Genomic DNA, 10,975 nt, shown 5'->3' with positions numbered 1-10,975 from the left:
CCAGAGCCGCTGGCAACTGAGGGAGGCCAGGAGGTCAGCAGACGACAGGAAGGTCAGGGGTCCCAGACACTGCAGCCTGCTCTGCTGAATTCCAGAAGGATGGGGAGAAATGGTCAGGAGGCGGCAAGGCCTGTGCACACCTGCCGGCCCCGAGATGTCTGTGCTGTGAGAGGAAGCAGTTTCCACCAAAAAAAAGGTCAGCGTCCACAGGGCACAGCCAGAAATGCAGCCCAGGTTCAAGCTAAGGAAGGTGTGGGGGCAGACGGGGGCTCTTGGAGCAGCTTCCGTGCGGGTACATGTGTGATGAGGGCACTGGACCCCCAAGTCAGAGCAGCCATAGTGGGGTGCTGTTAACTTGGAAAGCTCTTGTCGCCACAAACCAGGCCATCGAGGGAGAAATGGGTTAACAGAAATTTGAGAGGAGAGAGGAAGCTAGGCAGGAAGGGAGAGAGGCAGGGAGGGAGGGAGAGGGAGAGGAAGAGAGGGAGAAGGGGAGAGGGAGAAAGGACGGAAGAGGAGAGGAGAAATAGAAACGAGGTCTTGCCCAGCTGCACACCTGTAGCTCTGCCTAATTTACACACACTGGGAGCCTGTCATCAATTTCAGACTCAGAATGAGCAGCCAAAGAAAGAAAAACACAGCAAATGCCAGTCAATGCCCCCCAGATGCCCAGGCTTGCCTCCCTCTGACAAGGCAAATTCTCACCCTTTCCCATCACCTGTTCCCTCTCTGATGGATTTCAGTGGCCGGATGGGAAGTGTCATCTTGAGACTGGGGAAATGGAAAGTAGAAGAATCTTAAGCAGACTTTAATCACTGCTGTCAGCTTCCTAGAGACACTTGGTAGTGGGCCAATACAATTATAATGTTGAATTATGATTGTGCGTAAGCTATAATAATCATTTATTTTTGTTATTAATCTCTTTAGGTTCCAAAATGCTTCCACGTTTATTATCTCATCGGATCTTCAAAATTGCCTTTGAAGGACGTAAGAGGAGTAACTGTTTCCCCTCCCGTTTTGTAGAAGAGGCACTGAGTCCTGAAAAGTTTGAGTGACATGTGGCTGTGGTCAAAGCCAGCCAGGCATCTGATGGAACCGCCAGCGTGTGAGGTCTCCTTCAGTCCTCTCAGCAGCCCTTCAGCGAGGACAGAGCTCGGCTTACTCATCTGCTGGATCCATGTCTCTTCTTCTAGGTGCGAGGGATCAAGCCGTGAGCAGGGAGACGGAAGTGTTTCTTCCTCTCGGGCTGACCTCTGGTAAGGAGCTGGTCTCCCCGATTTGACAGCCTCGTTTGAAATCCAGCTCCACCTCTACCAGGTGTGTAAGTCATTGACCTTGAACAAGTTGATACCTCCTCATCACCATCATCCATCATCACGATATTAATAATCTGGGTAAGAATATAAATCTAGGTCAGGGGATTGGGGTCCGTACCCAGCAGATTATTTCCCAGCCAATCAGCACAGACATCATCCTGGCAGCTTCTATGGATCCACAAGTGGACATGACCCACTCAGACCAAAGGGATAGACTTAGTTTTCATGCCTGGGGAAGGGGCTGTCGCTCCTAATGGACATGAGAACAAAGGCCTTTGTGGCTGGGCCCCGTTGCCTGGCTCTCTTGTGATCGTGACGACCAGCCTTAGCAGGATGCTGGCACTGGGGACAGTGTGTCAGTCACCTGCATCAGAGACCCTGAAACTGAAGTGGCTCAAAACAACACATGCTCACATCAGTCGTTCTCATGATGCTCCATGCCCACCTGGAGCAGAAGGACACCGCTCCTCCTGGCCACCCAGTGGCCCAGGCAGAGGCACCATTTCGACATGGGCTTCCACAGTCGTCACACCAGAAGAAAAGAACACAATGCAAGCACGCACCCTGGCTCCCTGAAGTGACCCATGCCATTCTCGTCACATTTAACGGACCACAGCAAGGCACAAGAGTGGTGACGTAATCCACCGGGTGCTGGCAAGGCAGAGGGTAGGGGTATTAGGTGGGTACAGAGCTTTGGCTTACTCTTTGAGCTGTGTGTGTGTTTCTGTAAGCTTGGTGCAGCAATGAATGTCCCTCTTCCCGATTTTAGCATTTCCGTCTTCTCTCTTTTATTCTTGGTCCACCTTGTCCATTTTATAGATCTTTGCAAAGAAACACCTTTGGTTTCTCTGGTGTTCTCCTCTGTATTTCATTCACTTTTGCTCTCATCTTCACTACTTCCTTCCTTCTCCTGCTTTGAGTTCTCTTGCGTGTTGTTACTTACAGTGGCAAGCGTTCTCCCTGATCCCCTCCCCCAGGTAGCAGGTGAGAAGACTAAGTGACACTGTGCACAGAGCAGTCCGTGCTGGCACGGGGCTGACGGCTGCCCTGTGGTCCTCTGATGTTGGAGACCTGCAGCAAGACAGGCAGGCACTACAACTGTCCCCGTTTTACAGTGGAAGCAGCTGTGTCTGAGACCGTTGTTTGTCAAGGCCCCAGTGCTCATTGGGGGAGAGCTGGGATCGCAGCCTGGGTCGAATTCCTGAGGTAGGCTGTAGAGACGAGTCCCCATGCCTCACTTTGTCAGGAGTGTCCCCGAGTTGGATGACAGCTTCCGCAGCCCATAGGCACTGATGGGAGGCCGATGGGAGGGCGGCAGCCCCCTCCCGCCCCGGGGCAATGCCCACTGCGGCTGAGCTAGCATAGTGCTTGCTAACCCATCATTTACGTGTCTTCCCCAGAGTGGTTGCTTGTTCCTCGGGTCACAGTTGCACTAAAGAAACAATTTTCCTCTGTATCTGCCTTGCCTCCACTGCTCTTACTTCAGCCTGACAAAGAGCATTAAGTGATGGGGCAGCATGATTGAAAGTGACTAGTCACCAAGCTGTCACATGCGGGTGGCAATTCTTTCTTGAGGAAAATGCTTGGACACAGGGAACCCTCCTATCTTTGCAGGATGTTGGAAGGTTGACCGTGGGTCTCTGTTTTTGAGATGGGACAAGGCTCTTTCAGGGCCACTGTCCCTGTGCTGGACCGAGGCTGGTAAACAAAGGCCTTGTCTGGGCTCTGACCGGGCCCAGCTCACTCACCCTAAAAGCACTGAGTCTCATATTGATGAATTTCCCAAATTCTCCTGATAATGCCAGCATCGTATCACTGGTGTTGGCACAATGAAATCGTGGGGACCCCTGGGGGCTCTCCTGACTTTCACTTAAGTACTTGTTCACTTAGGATGTGGCAAGGTTTTCCCATAGAGGCCAGGCCCTCGTTTACACACCAACATGCCAGGTAGTGTTCGCCTCAGGACACAGCCCTTTGCAGGAGGCCTCAAAAGATTGAAGCAATTTGGCCCAGGTTAATATGTCTAAACTCCAGAGGGACCCTCCTCCCACCTCCTCCCAGGATCCCTTTGCCCTGGGGAGTGGCCAGTGGGGCTGTGCCCCCTGCACAGAATGAGGACAGTGGTTCTGGAAGGTTCTACCCTCTCCACTCCTCTCTTTGTAAATGAAGATGACAGAGGAGAGGCAGGTGCTTTGGCAACGACCGAAATTACAGGACACTCCCTGCTTTGCTCCTGGGAAGGCTGCATGCAGCAGCTCATCTACTGTGACCTTCTGGGGTATTTGAGTGTAAGTGTGTGTTTATGTGTGTGAGAGTGTGTGTGTGCATGTGTGTGCATGTGTGAATGTGTGAGTGCGTGTGTGAGTGACGTGTGTGAGTGTAAGTGCACACGTGTGCAGGGTGCTTTAGAATTCGCTGTTAACAAATAGCTGTTGAAATGGAAAGGCCATTGTTGAGTGCCCACCTCATGTCTCTCGATGCGCTAGACACTTTCTCTGCCTTATTAGACAAGAGTATCTCCACTTGACAGGAGAGTAAGCTGGGCAGAGGCCCCGCACTCCATCCCACTCCAGCGCTCCCAGCAGGTGGTACACACACGTGCTAAAACCAAGTGGGACCCACTGGGGATTTCAGGCTCCCTCCTCCCAGGGCCTGGCTGAAACACAGGGTCACAAAAGGAGGCCTTTAATTGAGCAGCTCAAAGTGTAGAGAAGAGGGCGCCCGGGAACCACTCTAAGAGGTTACCAGTCTCAGCAGCGGGCACGGTCTGACAGCCTTCCAGGTGCCAGCCCTTTAGGCTGGGCAGGTGAGGGCTGGCTCCATCACCTATGTGTGCAAGTTCACTTCCCCAAATAAATGACGTGTTTCAGGCTCTGCTTTGGGAGGGACTTAGGCTAAAACAGAGGCTGTGGGCCCAATGTGGACGGAGTCACGGGGAGGGCTCCCTGACCCACCAGGAGAAGCAAGGCCAGCCAAGCCGGTTTTGGGGGCAGGTGGAGTGAGTGACCAGGACAGAGCAGGAGCCATCTGGCAACCTAAAGCGAACACGACAGAGCTTCTCCACCTGTGTGCTGCACCAGCTCCCAGTGAGACCCTGAGTTTTTACAGAGGAAGGTCCCAGCCAGCTGCCTTCTGAAACTAGCGAGGAGTTACACAACCTGATAAACCTGCAGTGCACACCGTGTGCCAGAAGAGGGCGATGGAGGTCCCAGCTGCCGTGTTCCGGTGGGAGGACGGAATCCGGGCTCTGGGCTCAGGGGCTCAGGCATGACCTTCCGCCTTCTGCGTGTCCACACAAGCCTACTTCCCCACCTTGGCTCCTGTTGTCCCTCAGTGTCTTGTGTTCATCACTCCCTGGCCATCACTTCCTTTCAAACTCAGTTCAAACCCAGCCTGGCCCCTGGTCCAACCTACCCCTGCATGGACGTCTCACCCCAACTCTCCTCCTGTGTAAAGTTTGCTGGAATCTCCTTGGGCTTGGCCTTCAGTTACTTTCACTTTCTCGGGCTCCCATCAGCTCCTCATTCCCAGCTCTTTCTGCATTAAGCACACAACTAACAATTGCTGAATGCTTTAAAGCACAGCGCTAAGTTCTGAGAATAAAAAGCCGTGAGCAGAAACCTGCGTCAGAAGCAATAACGAGTGAAAAAGCCCTAAAACACATCATCTTTACTACACGGCTCTCTCCTGAGCATACCAGCTGTGGAAACCTCCAATGCCTCCTTGCTGCACTTCTTGTAATAAAATGTTAAGCTCCTCAGTGTTGAATTCCAGAATCTAAAATACATCTGTATTAAGACCTGCCCAGCCGTGACAGCTAATGTGAGCCTTACCAAGGGATATACATTGGACAGACTCTTCTCTTCCGTTTCAGCTCTTGGACAAGTCATGGTCAACACCATGAGTCCAGGGACATGCTTTGGACTTCATGTCCCGAGCCTTTCACCTGCCAACCTACATCCAGCCTCCAGTTCTTTCCCTCTGTCCATCCTAAAATGAGCTTGCTGGAGGGGGTCCTCAAGGCCTGAGCAGAGAGCTGACAGCTGGGCATACAGGGCAGAGCTGTGTGTGGAGTGCAATCTGGCTTTAGGGTGGCAGCTGTCTGGGCCATGCCAGCCAGGGCCCATGCACATCACCACTGAGCTGTGGTTCTGACCTCTGCTTTCCCTTTCACGGTCTTCTGCAGAGCCTCTGGCAGGCCCATCTCTTTCTGGTTGTATGCCAGGCCTTCAGGGGGCATGGCCCTTCAGTCAGGAGGCTCCTCAGGGGTGGTTTAGAATCTTGCACGAAAGCCACCCCCAGTGGGTTCAGCACAGAGAAAGACCTCACCCCCAGCCTGGATGTGCTGGCACCCATCCACCAGCAGGGCCACACAACTGTCAAAAGGGGTTCCCCGGCACCTTCTGGCCTCTGACCTAACCCAGCTCCTCTCTCCCAGTGACTGAGACTTGCCTGCTCGTGAAGCACACTGTCTGCCCAGCACGGAAGCCGGATCTCAGGAAGCCGGCAGTTTGCCTCCTCGGGCAGTGTTAAACCGTAGTTCTAACGTCCAGGGAGCTGTCCATGGTACCACGGCCTGGATAGCATTTGTCGGGGCCAGAGGATTTGGAGACACCAGAGTTGTATGGCTCTAATTCTTAGAGAACAGTGCGCACAAAGTAGCCTGATTGTATCCTGTGCTGGAGTCCACCTCTCAGGGCCTGCCAGGGCCTGTGTACCGCTATAACCCCTCAGCACCGCCCGTAGTGGGTGCTTAGTTGAAATGATGGAAGAATGGATGGATGGATGGATGGACGGGTAGATGGTTTTGAACAGCATCGTCCAAAGTGGAATATGTTGGAGAGGAGGAATTCTTCCCTGGGAAATTGAAATCAGGAGCAGAGCAGAAATACAGGCTTGATGCAGGGACTACATGGGAAGACATTTCTAGGCTCTTCTCTGTTCTGGGAATTAATCCAACCTGGACTCCAGCTTGTCCTCCTCAGTCCCCAGCAGCCAATGACCCAGAATGCCTTGCTTCAGGGACCCACTCCTGGACCCAGGCACCTGTGGGGCACAGGTCATGCTCCTTTCCAGGCCCCACCTGCCCTGACACACCCTGGAAGAGATCCTCAAGGCCCAGGTTTGCTTTGGGGACAGTGAGTCCTCGTTGAATTGACCCTAAATAGAGGCACCTTCGGCTGCCAGTGTGTTCCTGCAAATTCACATGTAAAGCAAATCTGATGAATCAAAGCACATCTTGTAAGAAATAATGATAAATGCAGGGTTATGAGGGCATCCCGCACACGACCACACAATTGCGTATGCTTTCCTAGTTTGTTTCAATATGATTTATTTTTTGCAAAATAAAGAGTTAAAATCTAAAAAAGAAGACTGTAGACTAATTTCTACAAAGTAAGAAATGAAAATGCACATATACAATGTCACTTATTTGTCCAAGTCTGTGGGGCAGGATCAACAGGGCTGTGAAGGAAGCTACAGGAGAGAGAAGGCTGGGAGTGAGGTGGACAGAGGTGGGGGGAAGGGAGGCGGGGGTGCCAGAGAAGGAGAGGGAGAGGGCGGGGGAAGGAGGGGAAAGAGAGACAGAGAGGGGGGGATGGAGTAACAACATAAGTGGGGCACGCCATTATTCATGGTAGATGGTGATGGAATTAAATATGATGGCGAGGGTTGCTTCATAGCCTCAGAATTTAAGGGCTTCAAAGATTCTTCCTTAGATTCTGGAAAGCATCAAACACCATGCTGCTTCTCTGTGTTGATTTCAGAATAATGGTTCACAGTGCAGTTTCAGTCTTGCCCAAGGCATGCCCGGCGGCTACTCGGGCAGTCTTTTCACAGATTTTACAATGCAAGTCCCTCTCATTACTTTCAGCCTCTTTTCTTGGTGATTATAACTAACGTAGTCTTCCAAATGTATTTTCACTCATTTATTTTTCAAAATCAATTTTGAGATAATTTGGTCAATTTGTTGAAGAAGAAAAGGGGGTTTGTTAATTTTCTAACACGAAATCATCATTTCTGCAAACACCTTACTTGGTCATGGAGCAGCACCTGTACCATTTAATAAATGTACAGACTCCATTTGCTGATAGTAGAGTTAAAATTTTTCCCTTAGGAGAAGCTCAAGATGGAAAAGGATTTATCTCAAAGACATTTGGGACTGTGGCTTTTGTCTAATTGAATCTCTAATAAAATTGTGTTGCTACCCACAGACTTGTGAAAAGGAGTATATTGGCATGAATCACAGCATCTTGGACCAAAGGGCCAAAAGAACAAAATGAAAAGAGACCACTGAACCGTCAAAGTTATGTTGGCAGGAAGCAAGCTGAGAGAAGGTTGCCACTGCAAACATGCTGCTCTTTTACAGAAAAAGAAAGGCTGACTCAGAAAGCAGAACCAAGAGTCCAGAGAAAGAGTCAAGAGCCCAAACAGGGCTAAGACTAAGTTCTAACAAGAAAACTCACAGCATTTTCCTGACTGGGTCTCAGAATTGGTGTGGCGAGTTCTCTGGGCCTTTATTTCCCTCTGTGAACAAGAGTGGCCACAGCACGGATCCGTGTCCATCCCGTCATTGTATGTTGGGTGTATGGGGGCCAGATAAGTGTTCTGTATAGTTCAAGGTCCTCAGCAAGAGAAAGTGTACTTGAAGAGCTGTATGGAAGGAGCTCCATCTGAGGAGCCTTAAATCTGGGCCTCGTTTAGATGAGAAGTCCCGGATTTAGAGCTAAGGCTAGAAAGAAATGGACATTTGGGAGCAATCCAGGGACAGCATAAGTGTGTCTTGCGTGGGGGAGAAATGTACATAATCTATGGCTGGGGACAGACTGTTGGTTTTCAATATGCCCACAAATTCTTTGATACGCCTTCCTTCAAGATTTGGTACTTAATTCTCCTCCGCTTAAGCCTGGGCTGGACCTAGTGGTTCCTGTTTAATAAATAGAACAAAGCAGAAATAACTTCTGAGCCTACATCATAAATATCATTACAACTTTCCTCTTATTCTTCTCAGATTACTCATTCCAGAAGAAGTCAGCAGCCATGGCCTGAGGCTACGCAAGCAGCCCTGTGGAAGGCCTGACACGTGAGGAGCCAAGGTCACCAGCCAAGAGCCAGGAAAGAATCGAGGCGTCTGCCCACAGTCCTGAGCATGAAGCATCTTGGAAATGGGTCCTCCGGCCCCAGTCAAGACTTCAGATGACTCCAGCCCCTGCTGACAGCTTGACTGCAACCTCATGAGAGACTGTGAGCATCACCCTCCTAATCTGCTTTTGAATTCCTTCCTGACTCACTGAAACGGGAAGACAGGAAATGTTTGTTGTTTAAACCAGTAAGTCTTGCGGGTAACTAATGTAGCTCCATTATACTGAAGCAATAAATTGGGACACTTTCCCTATTTTCCCGTGCTCTGGGATGGTTAAAAGCACAGAGAAATTATCTGTTTCTTGGGAATTTGTTAGAACTCACTCACAAATCCAGTTTTGTTTGTGTTTTGTTTGTTAAATTTTGGAAGTAGATACTTCATAATTTAAAATGTTCTCTTTGGCTTGTTTGAGGTTTTGACTTCTTGAGTGCTCCTTGATAGAGTGAAAAACTATTTTTACATATTTGTTTTCAACTTCTTTTAAAAGTGATTTTGGTTTTCTTATAAACAAGAGAAAACTCATGCATTCCATCAAAACTTTAAAAGGTCTTCTCATAGAGTTGTTTATTGGAGATTATTTTGTCTCTGCTCATATTCCTCTCACTGGTGATGATGTGTTTTTTTGTCAATCATTTTTCCTGATTAGATTTTCCAGAGGTTTGTCTGTTTTATTGTTTTTTATAGAAACATTACTTGGACCTGTCGGTGTTTTTAGCTTTTTTTTTTTTAAAATACATTCCAGTTTCATTATTTTCTCTTTTTATCTGGATTCAATTTCTCTATCGTGTTTTCCTCGGTTTTTCTCTTTCATTTCTTTAATTGAATGATAAGCATTAACAGTTTTTTGACTTAAGAATAAAAAGCATATGCAAGTATGACTAAGGTTTTTACCTCTAGAGTTCCCATTGTCCTTATTATATAAACATTCTGTAGTTGCAATTCTGATTTCCTTTTGTCTCAAGTGCTAGCTAGAGGACTGAAATGTTTTATTTCCAAATGGTTCAGTATTTTTTAATCACACATTTGTAATTTTACTATACTGTGGTCTGTGAAGGTGACCTAAACATTCTTTGCTTTTTAGAATATCTTTAATTTTTGTACATGGCCCAGAGATATTTTGAAATAATGTATATTATCTAGAGAGTATAAAGTTCTATATATTTATATATTCTTTTATATATTTAGAGACACATATATGTGTATAAATATATATATATATTTATTTATAAATACATATATAATATATATATATATATATATATATATATATATATATATATATCACTCTGTCCCTTCTGCCTCCCACTCGACCTGTCATACTCTGTCTTCCTTCAGAGACAAAAATCAAATGTCATCTCCACCACAGAACTTGCCCTGGCCCTCAGGCAGAGGAGAGAATTTTCCCAAATCCCCTCTGGGTCGTCCAGCACTTATTTATGTGGCTCTGATGGGAGTGACCCCATCTAGTATAAGTCACAATCTGTCTTCCTCCCCAAGGTCAGGCTTGCTGTCCTTCGTCTTTCAGTCCCCAGGGCTTAGCACTCTGTTTGGCACAGAGTGGTTTGTTGAATAGTATATTATTCAAATATATCCATACGCAAATGTTTACTGAATGATGTACCTCAAAGCAAATGACTCTAGCATCAGTTGGGCACACATTTCCTCTGTGAAGTGTGGTGTTTTATAGGAGAACACCCAGATTGGCTAACTTTTCAATCACAGCACAATATTTATTACTTTTGCGTTAAAATTCAGCTCTTGTTGCAGATCCATCGTTATGAACTCTTTTACGATGTTAGTCTTGTCAAGCTTCATTATTCCCAATCCAGTCTGACAGTTGGAGGTTAAAAAGACATCAGCTGCCTTGCTCAAATTACCCGGTTCCTGCAGGTAGCAGCCTAGGTGAATCGCTCCTGGCTGTGGCAGCCTAATGCACACAGTGGATGTAAAATCCTCAGAAAGTTTACTTTGTAACTCTTTACCCAACGCACACCTAGTAGCATAAACTGCTGTTCCACATGAAACATGCAAAATGCCACGTGGTGTATGCAAGGTATTCTCTAAAAGAGAGTGTTGACCATTTTCTTAAATGTGATATGAGGACAATTCTTTTTATATTGTTATCTTTTATTTTATTAGCAGGAGCTTAGGTTATAACCTATTCTTTATGCTACTCATTTTCAAGGATTTTTAAAATGCAGAATTTCCTTTTGAGATCATTTTAATTTGCAAAAGGATCACTGGATCAACTGTGTCATGAATTGAAAAGCATACTTAGAGACACCGTACACAGAAAGTGTCTAATCATTGCTTGAAAACTTGAGAGCTTTCATTCTGCACAAGAGAAAAGGCAACTCTTTGGCTAAATGATCATATTCTGATTTACATCCTCTAAGCGCATCTGTGAGATGATGATATTTGTACATGAGACAAGATGTTGCAGTTTACCTCATTGGGCAATAAAAAGCCATAGTGCGGTATATAACCCTCTCCCCTCGCGTTACAGCTCTTTGACAAA

The sequence above is a fragment of the Rhinolophus sinicus genome, linkage group LG07 (genome assembly GCF_036562045.2).
Source record: "Rhinolophus sinicus isolate RSC01 linkage group LG07, ASM3656204v1, whole genome shotgun sequence".
Lineage (NCBI taxonomy): Eukaryota > Metazoa > Chordata > Mammalia > Chiroptera > Rhinolophidae > Rhinolophus > Rhinolophus sinicus.
The sequence above is the reverse complement of the archived record's forward strand: the minus strand, read 5'-3'. Positions refer to the sequence as shown.